Source organism: Chaetura pelagica, unplaced genomic scaffold (assembly GCF_000747805.2).
Source record: "Chaetura pelagica isolate M959 unplaced genomic scaffold, ChaPel_1.0 scaffold207, whole genome shotgun sequence".
NCBI classification, from domain to species: Eukaryota; Metazoa; Chordata; class Aves; order Apodiformes; family Apodidae; genus Chaetura; species Chaetura pelagica.
In genome coordinates, this window is record NW_009953929.1 from 5524100 (window position 1) to 5526365 (window position 2266).

Genomic DNA, 2266 nt, shown 5'->3' on the forward strand with positions numbered 1-2266 from the left:
CCTGCCGCGGGGCAGAGAGAGGAGCCCCCCGCCACCCCCCCGAGTCCGCCACCTCCCGGGTACCCTCTCTCTGGCCCTGGCACGTTTCTCCCCGGAGCAGCTCCCCTCCGACCCCTGCCTGCCCCCCCGCCACTGGCCCTTCCCTTCCCCGCCCGCCCGGCCGAGCTCCCCCGGCGCCACCGCGCCGTGCCCACCCGGCTCCGCAGGGAAAGCCCTGCCCAGCCAGCTTCTTCTCCCCCTTGCCCTGTGTGTCAACGTAGGGTTTTGTGCAAAAGACAAAGCCCCAAGATAAGGAAAACTTAAGAAGCCAATTGCTCGTTCCGACCAAACAACGCGTGTTGTCTCTCCAGACTCCGATGTCCTGCAGAAAGAGCGGTCAGTGATTCATCCCTGGGAAGGTTTTAACGTTAAATACATTTTCTCACACTCCCCTAGATGCACGTGGAAATATTATTCATAACCTGGCTAGATCAGATATCATCCACTCCGGTCTTGCACTGATTACGATCCCGTGGAAGATCCCCAGCCCCCCTCCTTTTCCCGCTTGCTGATACCGTGTGTTAAGGCAGAGAATATTTCAAAAAGACATTGGTGGGGGAGGGGGCAGGGGGGCAAAACGATAGAGATTCGGCAGGAGGATGAGTAGGCCAGTGCACGGCACGGGTAGGATTCCCTTTTCATTTGAACCTGCTCAATCATGGAAGGAATTGCATTCGGGATTATTTTTTCTGGTAATATGAGAAAGTGACGTTAAGTATAATAGAAATATAATCGTGTTGCTGCACTTCTGTGAAAGTTTAACCTCGGATCGTGTGGACTGGGTATGATACACGATATATAGGAGGTTTTCAAGGAAACATGCCACAGAGTGTTTCGGGATGAAATGATGACTGCATTATTGTCGCTGATAATAAGAAACTGCGAAACCCTGCTCGCCAAAGAGTGTCCAAGTCCTGCACCAACCGAATATAAAAATAACCCCCTCAGCCGTCAAAAGCCAAAAACTATCAGGGCTCAGGGACTCAAACCAGGACAACACCAAAAATATACGGCCGAACCTTAAACGTGAAGAGTAAACAAAGCCACTGTGTTCACCATCATGGCGTATGTGGTCGAAAGGACTTCCATTATTTGTAAAAGCTTCCTGGTTTGGGGGTTGGTTGGTTTGTTTGTTTAGTTGTTTGTTTGGGGTTTTTTTGTTTGGTTGTTTTTTTTCCGAATTAATTTGTTTTTAACCCCCCCCTGCCTCACGATCGTAACGATTAAATTTCGGAGGGAAGCAGCCCACCTCGTGCTCGGCTGCGAGCAGAGGCACATAAAGGAAGGCATTCCAAATATTTCACATGAATGCACTTTGCTCAAGGTGGGTGGGAAAAAGCTCATGGCTCCGCGTTTAAAGTATGTCCTTTCCGCACTGTAATAATCAACGAGCAGCTCTCACATCCTGCACCACTAGCATTTGCACAGAGGACGGGGTAAATACCTGGCGTTAGAAGGAAGGGAAGTAGAGGTTAAAAATAAGGTCTCTTAGAAAACGATGAGGGGTCCTGTAACCAAATACTGTCGACATACAGCGGTGCGTGTGCACGGACACACGCACGCATATAATCTAATTACAGTTTCACGTAAGGAAACAATTTGACCTTCAGCATCCAAGTTGAGACAACAAATCAAGGATATTAGTGTAGTACAAGCAAGCAGTAAGTTAGGAGACCCCAGGGAAAGCCATCCTCATAAGCACTGTGCTTGTATAAAGTGAGCTACATTCAGGTAAAAGCGGGCTTCGGCGCATGGCACTTCCCCGAGAGTTGAAAAATGCTCAACTTCGCGTAACCCCCTGAAAGAGCCACTGAAAAGTCCCTCCGTACAGTCAGGTTTCAAGTGGGAAGAGGGCAGCATTTTCTCAGCTAGCCGGTTTGCATTCTCTGAACGCCTCAATAAAGAGGAGCCATCCGAGCCGTTTGCAATTATTCCTTTCGCAAGAGCAGGTTTTCTTACGTGGAAATCCCTACCCGGCAGGGAGAGGACATTTTACAGGTCCTGGCTGCCGCAGCCCGGACACGGAGGTGCAGCCACGCAGAAAGTTCTCCGGCCGATGGAGAAGCGCAGGATCTCAACCGCCATTTTACCCCCACACTTGTAGCTGGGCAAAAGTGTTCAGTGAAATGCAGCTTGGAAATTGTGGCATAATCCCCCTTCTCCGAGAGTGGATTAAGGTATTTACTAACTTCTCCGAGGGGGTGGTGGTAGGGAAGCGGGGGGGGGG

General features: G+C 50.4%; 1 protein-coding gene across 1 annotated transcript in view; it reads right to left on the bottom strand.

Annotated features, from left to right (window-relative positions):
* The window catches only part of ZIC4 (Zic family member 4), a gene marked incomplete at its 5' end in the record, with an annotated part of 8477 nt that overhangs the window by 3284 nt on the left and 2927 nt on the right, over nt 1-2266 (bottom strand). The gene's annotated exons all lie outside the window — the stretch shown is intronic.